Source organism: Bos taurus, chromosome 1 (genome assembly GCF_002263795.3).
Source record: "Bos taurus isolate L1 Dominette 01449 registration number 42190680 breed Hereford chromosome 1, ARS-UCD2.0, whole genome shotgun sequence".
Taxonomy (NCBI): domain Eukaryota; kingdom Metazoa; phylum Chordata; class Mammalia; order Artiodactyla; family Bovidae; genus Bos; species Bos taurus.
The window spans coordinates 111,812,155-111,829,190 of record NC_037328.1 but is presented as its reverse complement, the minus strand read 5'-3'; the positions used below and the strand labels follow the sequence as shown (position 1 = coordinate 111,829,190).

At 41.3% G+C, this 17,036-nt stretch overlaps 1 long non-coding RNA gene across 1 annotated transcript; it reads left to right on the top strand.

Moving 5' to 3' along the window:
• Positions 1-42: 42 nt before the first annotated feature.
• LOC112447738 (uncharacterized) lies at positions 43-16,798 on the top strand. Its single transcript, XR_003035899.2, has 2 exons — positions 43-505; positions 980-16,798. It is a non-coding gene; the product is annotated as an uncharacterized lncRNA (long non-coding RNA).
• Positions 16,799-17,036: the final 238 nt, after the last annotated feature.

Genomic DNA, 17,036 nt, shown 5'->3' with positions numbered 1-17,036 from the left:
GACGCTCTCGTGGCCGAGTTCGGAAACAATGCTCGGTAGGAACCTGAAGCCCGAGTGGCCGAGACCTCTTGGGAGGATTAACGCGAACGCACCGTGCAGCCGGGGCGGGGCATCGCACGAGCTCCGGCGCTGTGAGCGCATGCGACTGTATGGAAAGCGTGGGTCTCGGTCATTGGGCCCCTGCAGGCACGTGGGGGCGGAGTCAGCTAGGCCTGTGCGGATAGCCGAAGGTTTCTACGGTGCATCCTCTGATTCTCGGCGACTCAGTGAGGGCTTGTCACTAAGCTCAGTTCAGTTTAGAGGCTCAGTCGTGTCCGACTCTATGCGATCCCATGGACTGCAGAACGCCAGGCCTTCTGTCCTTCACCAACTCCCGGGGCTTGCTCAAACTCCTGTCCATCCAGTCGGTGATGCGATCCAACCATCTCATCCTCTGTCGTCCCCTTCTGCCTTCAACCTTTCCCAGCATCAGGGTCCCTTCCAATGAACCAGTTCTTCTCATCAGGTGACCAAAGTATTGGAGCTTCAGCTTCAGCATCAGTCCTTCCAATGAATATTCAGGACTGATTTAGTCACTAGGCTGGAGGTGGGCAAAGCCCAAACAATGGCTGGGTATTTTGTGATACTCCTGCTTTCATGGGCCGGGTAGAAACAGTGAGGAGAAGGATTGCGTTTATGGAATTTACTTAGCAGGCAGAGACGGTTTGTGCCTTCCAGAGGGTAAAAAATAGTCCTGGCTAAAAGGCTAAGCGCCTTCCTTACAATACCTCCTTATTCCTGGAATGAATGAAACTGCTCAAGGCGCGCTAGCTTTCTTCGTAGTCTGTTCTTCAAAGTGGGGGAAGAAGTTTAGGGGAACTGGTGTCTGCATAACTAGTTAAATTGAATAGATTGGAATGATTCCTTATCGTTCTATTTTTTAGTTACTGTAAAATATCTAGTAAAAACCAAATATTAAAATTTTGTTTCTTGTTAACAGGTGTGCGTTGTTGAAATGATCACGGAGAACTTAATCTTGAGCAACCTGTAGCGCCTATTTGCAGGTCTGGAATAGAAACGCAGACTGGAACACCAGTGGTAGCCACAGGGGGCAAGGAGAGGGTGGGATGAATTGGGAGATTAAGTTTTACATAAATACACTATCAAGTGAAGTGGGAACCTGGTGTATAATACAGGGAACTCTGTTTAGTGCTCCCTGAAGACTAAGGTGGGTGGGATGGGGTGGAGGGAGGGAGGTCCAAGAGGGAGAGTATATATGTATACATATAGCTGATTCATTTCATCCTACAATGGTAACTTAACACAACGTTGTAAAGCAATTATAGTCCAATAAAAAACTAGGTTACATATACCAAAAAAACCCCCACAAAACTAAATCCTAAAATTAAAGAGGGATTTCCCTGGTGGTTTAGTGGTTAGGGCTCTGCACTTCCACTTGGGTGACCCAGCTTTGTTCCCTGGGCAGGGAACTAAGATCTGGTAAGTCCCGTGGCTTGGCCAAAAAGAAAAACATATAATTCAAGATAAACATACTAAATCTTACACCATTTAAGAGATAAAGCATCTTACTGTTGGCCTCTTCCATATATAAATGTTGACATTTTGACAACTGTTTATCTCAAAATTATTCAGGGAAGAAAAAGTGTGGATTCCTGAAGATGGACCTTAAATTTGAATTAAAAAGTTACACATTTATTAAATGTAACCTATAGTTTACACATGAAACCAAGCTATACAAATAATGCATTTCTGAAGACTAACATTCTGTAATGTTTCGGGAAAGTTCTGGCAGAGATGGTAGTTGTTAGGTGAAATTCCATTTGTAAGCATCAAAGGTCTATGTACTTGCTGAGAATTTTTTTAAAGTACTTAGGCATATTAAGTTAAAAGTAAATACTTGCTGAATAGTGAATTATGTAATAGAAAGTTTAATACTAAGCTAGTAAGTATGGAAGTGGAAATTATTTCCATTTCGAGACTAATTTTATAACATATTACAAATTCCCATTCATATTGTCAGCATCCATTTAGATTTACATGTTGCAGAATAGCTATCTGTGTGTGTGTGTGCTTTTTATCTTGCCCATAAGTTCTTGGTATAATCATGATTAAATTCTATTCAATTTTTATATGGTTAGAGAATTTCTTTCATTATTTTTAAAAAACTGGGTGTATAGGTAAACTGAATCCTTGCATGTTCAAAAAATGTAGTTGTTGACTTCCAACTTCTACTATTACTGATAAGGAAGAAATATTCACCTGATTTTATTTCTTTTGTAAATAGGTTGTTCTTTCTGTCTGATACTTGTTTTTTTCTTAATTTCTAGATGTGCCTTTTATAAAATAAATCATAATCCTTTCTGGTTATATTCATTATCTATTGCTGAGTAACATATTACCTCAAAACTCAGCACTTTAAAAGAGTAAACATTTTATCTCACAGTTGTTGGCTAGGAGTTCAGAAATGGTTTAGCTGGGTGTTTCTGGCGTGGTATCTCTCACAAGGTTGCAGTGAGATGTCAGCTGGGCTGTCAATCATCTGAATGCTTGACGGGCTGGAGAATCCATTTCCAAGATGGCACACTCATATGGCTGTTGGAAGGAGGCCCCAGTTCCTTGCCATGTGAAGCTCCCTGTAAAACTGGTTAGATAGTTTTCCAACATGGTGGTTGGTCTCCTGCAGAAAAGGTGGTCTAAGAGAAAGAGGAAGGAAGAAGTTACAATGCTTTTATGACTCAGTCACAAATGTCACATACTGTCACTTTTTAAAAAATCTCTACTATATTCCATTCATCAGAAGCAAGTCATAAAGTCCAGCCAACACTCAAGAGAAGGAGAATAAAGCTCCACCTCTTGAAGAGAGACTTCCCTGGGGCTCAGGCAGTAAAGTGTTTTTGAAGGGAAGCATGTCAAAGGATTTGTAAACATAGTTTAATCTGTCACACTGGGAATCAGTGAATCATTTCAATCTGAAGATAAAAATCTTCTTCCAGTTCAGTGAAGTTTTCTTGTATTATTAAAAAAAAAATTACATGTAATAATTTATCTGTAGGTTTTTAAGGGTTTTAAAAGTTGCGACATTCTCATGAAGGAAAGGTGCAATTTTGGCTTAATTCAAGTGTAGGTACCAATAGAAGGACTTTGATATATTATAAATCATTTGAATTATAATTTGCTATTGTATTTGTCATCTAACCCATAAATCCTATAGGTTGCAGAGTTAATATTAACTATATTTACATATATTAAATATTTATATATTAATTTATAACTATTTATATTATTATTGTTGTTAATATAACTAACCTCAGCATACCAACTCTGTAATACCTACACCTACTCTGATACTGTATTCAGTACCTCTGATACCAATATTGTTACTGATGTTTCCTAGAGCCTCAAAGAAACTCTAGGAACGTCAAGGGTAAAAAAGAACATAGACTACTGAAATATGCTATAGGCCAATTATTTTTTTAGATATTCAGATGCCATAACAAAATATACTGAAGTCTGTTAGGCCAAGAAATTCAATAGCAATTGGTACTAGTGGATTATTATAAACAAAAAATTTGTGTCTTGTTAATGTAAGCCCTCAGAACTATTCTTAGGTGTACAGATAGCTTTTGTGTACTTATTATATCAACTGTGACCTGTGTAGACAAGTCATCCTGCATTTCTAAGTAGTCAAAACAAGTCTCTTAGTAATATATTGTTTTTTAAAGTCCAGTAAACCTGTCAGGAGGAATCCAGACATAGGTGTCTACTCTGACTATAAGTTTCTAATCTAAAACATGTGGTCATACTGGCTATGACTCAACACTCACGCACAAGCACAAACCAAGAAGTTCAACAATTAATATTAATTTGTTGTCTAAAATAATCCAAAATAATACAATTGCTTTTGACTATTTTCAGGCCAACCAATAGAGCCATATAATAGCTAATACATCTTGAACCCATCAAAAAGAAAAGATGAAATGATTACTCTTTTATTTTAAAGGCCACTTGGTTAGGCTTCCCTGGTGGCACAGAGGTTAAAGCATCTGCCTGGAATGCGGGAGACCCAGGTTCGATCCCTGGGTTGGGAAGATCCCCTGAAGAAGGAAATGGCAACCCACTCCAGTACTCTTGACTGGAGAATCCCATGGAGGGAGGAGCCTGGTAGGCTACAGTCCATGGGGTCCCAAAGAATTGGACATGACTGAGTGACTTCACTTTCACTTTCACTTGGTTACCTGAAGTTGATCAAACTGGTCTTTGATACTTAGTCCCCTGATTATGTACAGGCTAGCTAAAAAATACAAAATAGTTTCTAAACGTCTCATATATTTATGATTGTCCTCATTATTCCATTTTCCACAATCTGCCAGAGGTTTAAACGTTATAGCATGGCTATCCAGATCTGACATTCAAATGATGATACTGAATCAAAGAGTCCAAAGCCATCTTGGTCAATTCCTTTTCATTTAGAAGCTGAATTCTGACCAAAAGCATGTTGAGGGTGAAGGATGGGTCAGGAAATTCTAATATAAGATATGGTGCAATCTTGGTGTAAGTAACGTGTAATATAATGCCAGATATTATGTATAGTAAGCCAGCTGGTCATACATTATGTATATTTCACATTAAGTATCTAAACTCTTGAGGCTTTTTAGAGCTTCCAACCCTAATGTCTTCCCTCAACTTGATATGGCAGTTTTAAAACTTAGCTTCCAAATTCTTTATCACTTCTCCCTTTGAGAAGTAGAATCTATGTCCCTTTCCTTGAATCTAGGCTCTATGAACAATAGAATACAGATTAAGTGATGCTGGGATAATTTCCAGGCTCAAGTCTTAAGGAACTGGTAGTTTTTACTTTCTGTCTCTTGAGATAATCACTTAGAATTGAATTCCATGCACCTGGAAGGGAACTAAGGCTCATGGCTCTCAGCTTTGGCTGAGCTCCCACTCAACAGCATCAGCTTGACAGCTGTGTGTGTGAGCCATCTTAAAATGGAATCTTCCAGCCCCAGGTTGAGCTGCCCTTGCAGCCATCACATGGAACAGAGGCAAGTCTTCCCCGCTAAAGTGAAAAAAGTGAAGGTGTTAGTTGCTCAGTCGTTTTGACTCTTTGTGACCTCATGGGCTGTAACCTGCATCTCCTGCATTGCAGGTGGATTCTTTAATGTCTGCACCACCAGGGATGTCCACAGTTAAGTCACGCCCAAATTTACTGTTTACTCATCATAAGGCCTTGTGGTAGTCTTCCTGTCTGACAGACAGACATTTTCCTACACATCTGGGAGCACTCCCCCGACAGGCTCAGCAAATGTGGAACAACTGTCACCACTACTATGAAAATAAGGCGGCTACTGCGGGGGACTTTCAGCCAATACTGTCGAGAGCAGCTGCTCTTTTTACATACTGAATGCCCCTTACTCACTTCTGTTAAGTGAGTAAAGGGAGTAAAAGGGAGTAAAACTCCCTTTTCTTTGGGAAACTGGCCTTCCTTGATTGGTGCGTTCTGACAAAGCTAGTGAAACTGCCAATGTAAAACCCTCCTGGCTGCTGCTAAGTCGCTTCAGTGTATCCGACTCCATGCGACCCCAGAGATGGCAGCCCACCAGGCTCCCCATCCCTGGGATTCTCCAGGCAAGAACACCGGAGTGGGTTGCCATTTACTTCTCCAATGCATGAAAGTGAAAAGTGAAAGAGAAGTCGCTAAGTCGTGTCCGACTCCTAGCAACCCCATGGACTGCAGCCTACCAGGCTCCTCCATCCATGGGATTTTCCAGGCAAGAGTACTGGAGTACTGGAGTGGGGTGCCATTGCCTTCTCCGAAACCCTCCTGGAGGTAGCCATAATTCTTTGTTGCCTTCAGTTGCCCGACTCCCATCCTCTGTTACTTACACTTGAATAATCTTAAGCGTGAACACAGGGTCTACACTAGGCCTGTCAGAGTCGTGTGGATTTGCTAAAATTTACCAACCAGGCTCATACTTATAACACTGATGACCATTTAGCTTCTTTCTGGTTTGATGATTTGTTTTTTCAAAACTCCCCCAAATACACATGTAAAATGTAAAATATATATCAGTATTATCAATAGTATAAATATAAAACACACACATATATTTTAAAGTTAAATTTCTGGGTTGAAATATATATTTAAAATGTAAAGTATAATATTGCCAAATGGTCCTCCAAAAAGTTTTATACTAATGTATAATGTTTAGCTGTGATTAATTGTATCTGCTTGCCCCTCATCAACCTTTGTATTTCAGACTTGTCAGTGTACACCAATATGAGAGCACCAAAATGTGATGCTATTTTTAATTGTTTTCTATTAATGATAAAAGCATATGTTCACCTTGGGAACTCCCTGGCAGTCTAGTGAATCGAACCCCCCAGAGGTCAGGGTTCAGTCCATGGTCAAGGAAGCCAAAAGCAAAGAACAACGAAAATACATATTTTTATATCAATTTTTTAAAAATTTTATTTCTTTTTTCCTATGACTTAGGGCTGAAGTTCTCAAAAACAAGGTATTAATTACATCAAAAAAGTTACTTATTATATTATTGATATTTACTTTTAAAATTATTTATTTATTTAATTGTAGCATGTGGGATCTAGTTCCCTGACCAGGGATTGAACTCAGGCCCCCTGCATTGTGAGTAAGGAGTCTTAGCCACTGGACCACCAGGGAAGTTCCCTGTTATTTACTTTTACCAACAAAAAAAATGTCGCTCACCATCTGGTTGTACAAGAATGAAGTCCCTAGCCACTGAAGTTGCTGACCTTTGACATACCCTGAAAGGAGTTCAGGGTGAAGATCAAGAAGGAGGCACTCTCTGCTCGGGAAAACTGGCAGAACAGACCTTCTCATAGTAAGCTATTTTCAGGAGAAGATTTTATGACTCAAATTTCTTGCATGTTCTCATGTCTAGAAAAGCTCTAAAATCATTAAGGGAGACATCAGCTCCTCCTGACTAGCAGCAACCTTCTACTTGGATGTTTACTCAATTGCATATACTTTGCCAAAATCACGTATACACTGATCTCTCCCTTACCTCTTCCTAGTGGTTCATCAGAACTCTCTGAGAGACTGTCTCTTGGGCTATAGTCTTCAATAAGTTCCCAAACAGAACTGAACTCACAGCTGTCACACTGTGCTTTCTTTACTTTTTTAGTTGACACTATCAATTTTTATTCCTTTGCCAGTATCCTGTTTTTCCATTTGGAAGCTTGTGGAGTTTTCCTTTGTTTTTGGAGTTCAGAATTTTCACCATGTATGTTTTTCTGTTAACCTTATTCAACATTTATTAGGTCTTTTTGAACAAAGTTTAGAATTTTTCATGAATTTAGGGAAATTTTCTTTTATAATACATTTGATTTTTCCCTTCTTTCTTTCCTCTTCATTAACTCTTCCTGGAAATCCAGTTGTTTACTGGATTTCTCTCTCTAGCTTTCTTGTTACTGAAAGTAGGGTCTGGGTGCTCGCTGCTCGAAAGCCAGTAAAGAAGCCAGATTGGTGAAAAGAAAAATTTGCTTTCTTTCAGACAACCAGGGTAGTGGTCGGGGAAGAGACACATGTCTGTCCAAAGGCTGACTCTGCCTATCCTCAACAATTAGGAGACGAGCTTTTATAGATGGAGTGGGCTACAGGCAGAAATAGCAGTCAGCTCAGACAGTCACCTTAGTCTGACCAGAGTCATCTTGATTATTTTAAGTAGAGTTAATCTTCAGCTACAGGGTCAGTTTGTTTCCATTTCTTTGAGGTCGATTCTTGGAATTGTGGCAGCTTATATCATGGCTACAGTCTGGTCATGTAGTTAACATCTCACTTGGTGGAGGTTTCAGTATCCATAAGATGGCTCATGGGATATGGCTCAGAATATTATCTATAGCCCTTGAGAAAGAACTAAAGGTCCTTGATCTTGCTTATTGACCAAACTATTATTGCATTGTCCTTTCTGACTGCTTTTCTTTGCTTTTGCATTTTCTCACTTCTCTGATTAAATTTATTCTTTGGCTAAAGTTTTTCCACAGACAAAAGGCAAGCGGAGGACATGCGTGGGGGTGGGGGTGGCAAGGACCATAAGGTCCTGCTCCATTTCATTCTCCCGCAATGTTCCCTTTTCTTTTTGCTTTATGTTACTAGAAACTTCCAAACTAGGTCTATCCAAAACAAATGGGAATTACATAATCAAAATCTGTGCATTTTGCCAGGGATTAGGGAGAGGGAGGAATGAATAAGGGGAGCACAGTGACGCTTAGTAGAGTGAAACTACTCTTACGATACTGTATGATAGTTACATGTCACTATTTTTGTCCAAACCCATAGAATGTGTGACACCAACATGAACTATGAACTGTGGGTGATACTGATGTGTCACGAATGTACCACTCTGTGGGCAATGCTGATTATGGGGGAGACTATGCATGTGTGGGGCAAGGGGCATGTAGGAAATGTATTTGTGTTCTGCTCAATTCAGCTGTGAAAAAATAAGCCTATTTTTTAAAAACTGCATTTCAAAATGATGTAAACTTATCTCATTAGGAAAATGACTATAGAAAGCTATTTGCATGGGGATTGGGAAGGATGAAGGTTTGATAAATTAAGAATAGTAGATTACCAATAACTACTGATGTTTGGTAATACTGAAATTCATTATACCATTCTGTTTATTTCATACATGTTCAAGATTCTAGGTAATGAAAAGTAAGAAAAACAAACAAAAAATTGGTTAACTAATGTTCTGCTCCAAAATCACTGTGGACAGTGAGGACAGCCGTGCTGTCCAAAGACGCTGCTTGGAAAAAAGTTGATGGACCTAGACGGCGTATTGAAAATCACTTTGCCAACAAAGGTCTACCTAATCAGAGCTATGGTTTTTCCAGTAGTCATTTACAGATGTGAGAGTTGATCATAAAGAAGGCTGAGCACTGAAGAACTGATGCTTTTGAACTATGGATGGTGCTGGAGAAGACTCTTAAGAATCCCTTGGACTGCCAGGAGATTCAAACCAGTCAGTCCTAAAGGAAATCAACCCTGAATATTCATTCAAAGGACTGTTGCTGAATCTCCAATACTTTAGTCACCACATGCAAAGAGCCAACTCATTGGAAAAGATTCTCGTGCTGGGAAAGATTGAAGGCAGGAGGAGAAGGGGGCAACAGAGGATGAAATGGTTGGATAGCATCACCAACTTAATCGACATGAGTTTGAGCAAACTCTGGGAATTAGTGAAGGACAGGGAAGCCTGGCGTGCCGTGGTCCATGGGGTCTCAAAGGGTCGGACACGACTGAACGACTGAGCAACAACAGTTCAGTTCAGTTCAGTTCAATCGCTCAGCAGTGTCCGACTCTTTGCGACCCCATGAATCGAAGCATGCCAGGCCTCCCTGTCCATCACCAACTCCCAGAGTTCACTCAGACTCACGTCCATCAAGTCAGGGATGCCATCCAGCCATCTCATCCTCTGTTGTCCCCTTCTCCTGCCCCCAATTCCTCCCAGCATCAGAGTCTTTTCCAATGAGTCAACTCTTCACATGAGGTGGCCAAACTACTGGAGTTTCAGCTTTAGCAACTTTCCTTCCAAAGAAATCCCAGGGCTGATCTCCTTCAGAATGGACTGGTTGGATCTGCTTGCAGTCCAAGGGACTCTCAAGAGGCTTCTCCAACACCACAGTTCAAAAGCATCAATTCTTCGGCACTCAGCCTTCTTCACAGTCCAACTCTCACATCCATACATGACCACTGGAAAAACCATAGCCTTGACTAGACAGACCTTTGTTTGCAAAGTAATGTCTCTGCTTTTCAATATGCTATCTATATTGGTCATACTTTTCTTCCAAGGAGTAAGGATCTTTTAATTTCATGGCTGCAGTCACCATCTGCAGTGATTTTGGAGCCCCCAAAAATAAAGTCTGACACTGTTTCCCCATCTATTTCCCATGAAGTGATGGGACCAGATGCCATGATCTTAGTTTTCTGAATGTTGAGCTTTAAGCCAACTTTTTCACTCTCCTCTTTCACTTTCATCAAGAGGCTTTTTGGTTCTTCTTCACTTTCTGCCACAAGGGTTCTGCTATTTGATCTGTTTCAGAAAACAAAAACAAACTAAGAGCTGTGGAAGACTGGGAAGACTGACCTTAGGAAAAACACAGAAACCACTGCAGTCTTGACAGCAGGAGTTATAGCTATGGATTTTCAGGAAACTTTTCAAAGAACTGCTCCACCCCCAGGCCTTTGGTCTTTGAGCTTCAAATTTTTCCTGGGTTCTATTAAAATTAATACCGCCATCTAGTGGTCTCTTCCTAAAACTGTGGGTGGTTGCAGATTTCTTAACTTTTCTAACTGGAATCTTCAGGATCTTCCTCAGAATTTTTAATTGCTTTTTTTGGCGGGGGCAGGGAGGAGTAAAATTTTAGTGGACAGTTCTATGAGTCTTGACAAATATGAGCCATTTTCCACAAATAGTTATAATAACCACAACCACCATCAAGACATGGAATAGTTTTATCACTCTGAAAACTTCTCTGGGCTCATTTGAAATCAGCCTCCCCACCCAGCCCCCAGTCCCTGAAAAACCTTGATGTGTTTGTTTGTTTGTTTTTAATAATTTTATTTATTTATTTTGGGGCTTCCCTGTGGCTCAGTGGTAAAGAATCTGCTTGCCAACGCAGGGGACACGAGTTTGATCCCTGATCCTGGACGATCCCACATGCAGTGGAGCAACTAAGCCATGAGCCTGGCCTGTTGATCATGTGCTAGATAGCCCACGTGCCTCACCTAGTGATGCTCACATGCCTAGAGCCGGTGCTCCACAACGAGAGAAGTCACCGCAATGAAAAGCCAGTGCACCACAGCTAGAGAGTATCCCCTAGAGTAAGTCCGCACAGCAATGAAGACTCAGCATAGCCATAAATAAATAAATATCTTTAAATGTATATATTTATTTTTGGCTTCACTGGGTCTTCATTGCTGTGCAGGCTTTTCTCTAGTAGCAAGTGGGGGCTACTCTCTAGTTGCGGTGGGCAGGCTTCTCATTGCGATGGTTTCTCTTGTTGCAGAGCATGGACTGTAGAGCACATGGGCTTCAGTAGTTGTGGCTGCTGGTCCCTAGAGCACAGGCTCAAAAGTTGTGGTGCTTAGCTGCTCAGAGACATGTGGGATCTTCCTGATCAGGGATGGAACTCACATCTCCTAAATCGGCAGGAGGATTCTTTACCACTGAGCCACCAGGGAAGATCCCCTGATATGTTTTTAATCCCTATAGTTTCACTTTTCCAAAATGTCAATTAAATGGAATCATACAATATGTAGCCTTTAACTCTGACTTCTTTCAGTCCACATAATGCATTGGGATTCATCCATGTTGTTGCCTGTATTGATAGTTCCTTCCTGTGTACCTCCCCCCAGCCCCGCTTTTTTTTTTTTTCCTGAGTAACATTTCATTGTGTGAATGTACCAGCATGTGTTTATCCATTCACTAGTTCAAGAACATTTGGATTATTTTCAGATTTTGATGATAAAAGTCACTATAAACCCTTGCATACAGGTTCTTATGTAAATAAAGTTTTCATTTCTTCTGGGCAATTACCTAGGATAGGATTGCTGAGTTGTATGCTATGTGTATGGGCTTCCCTGGTGCCTCAGATCATAAAGAATACACCTACAATGCAGGAGAACTGGGTTCGATTCCTGGGTTGGGAAGATCCCCTGGAGGAGGGCATGGCAACTCACTCCAGTATTCTTGCCTGGAGAATCCCCATGGATAGTGGAGCCTGGCAGGCTGCAGTCCATGGGGTCGCAAAGAGTTGGACCCGACTGAGTGACTAAGCATAGCAGAGCATGCTATGTGTATATTTAACTTTACAAGAAACTGCCAGTGTTTTTAAAGTAGTTGTATCATTTTGCACTCCTGTAAGAAACATTTTTTCTCTGCTTATTACCTTCTACCTATTTATCCAGTATTGCCATACTTAAATTTTTTCTTCTCTCATTTTATGAAATTTATTTAATTGATGTGTAATGGGACCTGAGTGTACTAAGTAATTTGAGTGTGTAGCTAGGTTTGAGAACCACTGTTTTAAAGAACTGACTAGAGAAGAAGGAATGGAGGGGACTGGTAGGCTGCAGTCCATGGGGTCGCTAGGAGTCAGACACGACTGAGCGACTTCCCTTTCACTTTTCACTTTCATGCATTGGAGAAGGAAATGGCAACCCACTCCAGTGTTCTTGCCTGGAGAATCCCAGGGACAGAGGAGCCTGGTGGGCTTCTGTCTATGGGGTCACACAGAGTCGGACACGACTGAAGCGACTTAGCAGCAGCAGCAGTACTGCCTATTTTGCGCTTCCCAAGTAGCTCAGTGGTAAAGAATCCACTGAGTGGATGCAATAAAGTGTCAACGCAGGAGATGCTGGTTTGATCCCTGGATCAGGAAGATCCCCTGGAGAAGGAAATGGCTACCCCCTCCAGTATTCTTGCCTGGAAAAGCCCATGGACAGATGAGCCTGGCAGGCTACAATCCATGGGGTTGCAAAAGAGTGGGACATGACTTAGCAAGTAAACAACAACAACTGCCTATTTTGTGAATTTTGTCTGTACCTTTCTCACTCAGGTCTTGGTAATTTTTATTTTATTTATTATAATGTGCTGCATATATTTTAGAAATTAACATACCTGTTCTTCTGCTGTTAAAATTTTCCTACTTGTTGTCATGTTCTAATGTACATGGTCTTAAAAATTAGGACAGAGAATATAGTGAAAGTGCTAGTCACTCAGTCATGTCTGACTCTTCATGACCCCAAGGATTGTAACCAGTCAGGCTCCTCTGTCCATGGAATTATCCCGGCAAGAATACTGGCGTGGGTTGCCATTCACTTCTCCAGGGGATTTTTCCAACCCAGGATTTGAACCCAGGTCCCCTACATTGCAGGCAGAATCTTTATTAGTTGGGTACCCACAATTTGCTAGGCAGTGGAAGTGATGAAATTCCAGCTGAGCTATTTCAAATCCAGAAAGATGATGCTATGAAAGTGCTGCACTCAATATGCCAGCAAATTTGGAAACTTCAGCAAAGGCCACAGGACTGGAAAAGGTCAGCTTTCATTCCAATCCCAAAGAAGGGCAATGCCAAAGAATGTTCAAACTACTGCACAATTACGCTCATTTCACATGCCAGCAAGGTAGAAGAACTGATGCTTTTGAACTGTGGTGTTGGAGAAGACTCTTGAGAGTCTCTTGGACTACAAGGAGACCCAGCCAGTCAATCCTAAAGGAAATCATCCCTGAATATTCATTGGAAGCACTGATGCTGAAGCTGAAACTCCAATACTTTGGGCACCTGATGCAAAGAACTGACTCATTGGAAAAGATTCTAGTGCTAGGAAAGATTGAGGGCAGGAGGAGAAGGGGACAACAGAATGAGATGGTTGGATCACTAACTGGATGGATACGATTTTGAGTAAGCTCCGGGAGTTGGTGATGGATAGGAAAGCCTGGCGTGCTACAGTCCATGGGGTTGCAAAGAGTTGGACACGACTGAGCGACTGAACTGAACTAAATGTATCACAATGAGCATATAATGAGGCTCAAGCTCCATTGGAAGTCAAATCTGCCATCTTGGACCTAGTTGGTTTTAACTAGGTTTTGTCATGTCCTACAGTGTCAGACTTTATCTTTCTGGGCTCCAAAATCACTGAAGATGGTGACTGCAGCCATGAAATTAAAAGACGCTTACTCCTTGGAAGAAAAGTTATGACCAACCTAGATAGCATATTGAAAAGCAGAGACATTACTTTGCCAACAAAGGTCCGTCTAGTCAAGGCTGTGGTTTTTCCAGTGGTCATGTATGGATGCGAGAGTTGGACTGTGAAGAAAGCTGAGCGCCGAAGAATTGATGCTTTTGAACTATGGTGTTGGAGAAGACTCTTGAGAGTCCCTTGGACTGCAAGGAGATCCAACCAGTCCATTCTGAAGGAGATCAGCCCTGAGATTTCTTTGGAAGGAATGATGCTAAAGCTGAAACTCCAGTACTTTGGCTACCTCGTGCGAAGAGTTGACTCATTGGAAAAGACTCTGATGCTGGGAGGGATTGGGGGCAGGAGGAAAAGGGGACGACAGAGGATGAGATGGCTGGATGGCATCACTGACTCGATGGACGTGGGTTTGAGTGAACTCTGGGAGTTGGTGATGGACAGGGAGGCCTGGGGTGCTGCGATTCATGGGGTCGCAAAGAGTCGGACACGACTGAGCAACTGAACTAAACTAAACTAAATGGCTATGTCATTCTTCTAAAGGTTGTGCCCTGCCCTTTTCAGTCCTGTTTCAGATTCAAGCTCTGGATGTAGAGCTTGTTACTAGGAAAATGTAGGAATTCAAAAACAGCAAGCTCTTGGTTACAAATTAAGCCCATAATATATGTGAAACTGAGATCCCTTAAAACCAGGTTCCCCTGTCAAATTTATGATTAACCTCTCTACCCACAACTTGATTCCCTTTCTTGTCCCACTCCTGATCCCCCTCAAGATTGAGGAGTATTAAAGAAAAAGGGGGGATTGAAACTGAGCAGCATCCTGGGGGCCCTCCCAAGTATAGTACAAAGTCCCTTCATGTCCCCAGTTCTTTTTTGTAGAAAAAAAACAAAAAGGCTTTGTCCTCCTAGACCTTCCCTGAATTCCAAAGAGCAGACTGGAGCAGTTACTAATCAAGGAAGTGAAGGAAACAAAGGAAAATCAGTCAATAAACAATGTTTAGCGATAAAGCTGTCTTAGGTAACAATCTGACACATATTTTCAGTTGTTCTGCAGGACCTAAGACCCCTACCAAGGCAGAGGATTGTGATTACCTTTTGAGCACAAGAAGTAGACCCCAGACTGGTGGAACCAGAAAGCTGATGATCCAGATTCCTGAAAACATCTGTTACCACCAACCAATCAGAAGAAAGTCATGTACCCTGCAGCTCTCACCCTAAATGTTGCCTTTAATAATCTTCCCCTGAAAACCATGAAGTTCAGGTTCTTTGAGGACGGTGGTGGTGGTTTAGTCCCTAAGTGGTGTCCGACTCTTGGTGACCCCATGGACTGTAGCCTGCCAGGCTTCTCTGTCCATGGGATTTTCCAGCAAGAATACTGGAGTGGGTTGCCATTTCCTTCTCTAGGCTTTGAGCATGAGGTTCCTGTTTTCTTTGGGTGGCTTCTGCAATAAACGCTGTACTTTCCTTTACCATAACTCAGTGTTATAAATTGCCCCTACTGTGTGGTAGGTGAGTAGCCCCAAGTTCAGTTCAGTAACACATGTACAAGTGTTATAATGCCTATTGCCAGAACTCTAAACTCATGGACATTATAAAAGGTGATTTTGATATATGAAAACAGCTTAAAGTCCTAAATTTTAAAATTCCATGTAAAGTGTTATCATCAATTATACAAACCTGAAGAGCTTCATTTTCTTCACCCTTACTGTGAGCTATTTTCTGAGTTACCATGTTTCATTCTTATATTTTCAGTTTTTAATATATGAACACTCCAACAGCAGTGTTATTCACAATAGCCAATATGTGGAAGCAACCCAAATGCCCATGGACAGTTATATGGATAAACAATAATACATATATATTTTTCATATAAAATAGAATTTTATTCAGTCTTAAAAAGGAAGGAAATTCTGTCAAATGCTATAACATGGTTGAAACTTGAAGACATTATGCTAAGTGAAATAAGCTGGTCACAAAAAGACAAATACTGTATGATTTCACTTATATGAGGTATTTAAAGTAGTCACATTCATAGAAACAAAAAATGCAATGGTGGTTATCAGAGGCTGAGAGGAGGAAGAAATGGGATGTTGGTTTTTGCAGAATGAAAAGGTTATGGAGGTCTCTCTGTTGCACAACAATGTGAATATACTTAGCACTACTGAACTGTACATTTAAAGATGGTTAAGAAGGTAAATTTTATGTTTTATATTTTTTTAAAACCACTCTGCTGTGGTTAGTCACTCAGTTGTGTCCAACTCTCTGTGACCCCACAGACTGTAGCCTGCCAGGCTCCTCTGTCCATGGGGATTCTCCAGGCAAGAATTCTGGAGTGGGTTGCCATGCCCTCCTCCAAGGGATCTTCCCAATCCAGGGACTGAAGCCAGGTCTCCTGCATGGCAGGCTGATCCTTTATCATCTGAGCCACCAGGGAAGCCCAAGAATACTAGAGCGGGTAGCCTATCCCTTTTCCAGGAGAAATTCCCGACTGAAGAATAGAACACAGGTCTCCTGCATTGCAGGCAGATTCTTTACCAGCTAAACATTCTTTACCAGCCAAGGATTCTTTACCAGTTGAGCTACCTGGGAAGCCCTTTAAAACCACAAATAAATACATAAACAAAGGCTTAACAGGTGGTTCAGTGGTAAAGGATCTGCCTGCCAATACAGGAGACATGGGTTCCATCCCTGAGTGGGGAAGATCCCCTGGAGGAGGAAATGGCAACTTACTCTAGTATTCCTGCCAAGATAATCTCATGGACAAAGGCACCTGGTGGGCTAGTCGCAAAGAGTTGGACACTACTGAGCAACTGAGGCACTATGCATGCACACAAATATATAAGCACTCAGTGAATTTGTGCCGTGAATTTTGTTGAGGATAACCAATTTTTTAAAAATCCACCAAAATCATGGCACTGCAAACAGCTGAAAGAAACAGTGGTAACAGGGCCATTGCTCTGTTTAAAAAGTACCAAGTGATATGTGGGTTTTGAAGATTGTCTGGCAGTGTCTATTTTGAATGTTTAATAAACAATAAAAGATTACAGCTAGCTGACCTGGTTTGAATCTCAGTTCTGTGGTTTACTGGCTGTATAACCTTAGTCTGTCTCTGTTTTCTCAGTCATAAAAGGGCAACAAGCTGATGATAATAGTATCCATCTCCTAGGACTGTTATGAGGATTAAATGAGTTGATATATACAAGAAATTTAGAACAGTGCTTTGGCATATAAAGTGCTATGTAAGATTTACTACTACTGCTGTCAACCACAAATCGGCACTTGCCATCTACCTC